The sequence below is a fragment of the Brassica oleracea genome, unplaced genomic scaffold (genome assembly GCF_000695525.1).
Source record: "Brassica oleracea var. oleracea cultivar TO1000 unplaced genomic scaffold, BOL UnpScaffold00846, whole genome shotgun sequence".
Lineage (NCBI taxonomy): Eukaryota > Viridiplantae > Streptophyta > Magnoliopsida > Brassicales > Brassicaceae > Brassica > Brassica oleracea.
The window spans coordinates 1-658 of record NW_013617476.1 but is presented as its reverse complement, the minus strand read 5'-3'; positions in this window follow the sequence as shown (position 1 = coordinate 658).

Genomic DNA, 658 nt, shown 5'->3' with positions numbered 1-658 from the left:
ACCACCTCAACCTTCTGATCCTTCTAAAATGGATAAATCCCTTTCGGTCATGCGCCTTCGTTTGAAACAGCAGTCAACAGCGTGTTATGGGTTCCATCTGGCGCTGTAACTTTTTGCTTTTAAATCTATCCCCTCATTGCTTGAGAAAATTCCCGAACCTAATAAAACCACTTCTTTCTTGCAAGAACCAGAAGGATGCGACTCAACAAATGCACTTCTGAATTTTGAAGACATACTTCTGGTGGAAACCCAAACTGAGGTACAATGCTGCTGTCTATCTTATTTGCAAAACAGAAGTGAAGACGCTCAAGCTTTGTGTACTTATGAATGTTTGTGTTCTTTGTTTGAGGTTATTGTTACGTATTCAATCCCAGATGAAGGTGGGGATCCAAAGTGGAAGAAAGAAGTAATCGATCCCCAAATAGATAACTTAGTTCGTCGAATGCGGGAAGGGCACGAGTTCAAAGCAACAGACTTTAGAGGAGGTGATTCATCCCTTCCACCTCTGAAGCCAGCCGAAAAGGCTGAAGGTGTTGGTGTCAAAAAGAAGTATCAAAAGCCGTATAGGCGGTTTGGGAAAGCATGTGATGAACCTGGAAGTTCGACTCAGCCGCCTCAGCGTCCTATTCGACCTCGTCGTGGGATATGTAAACAGGCT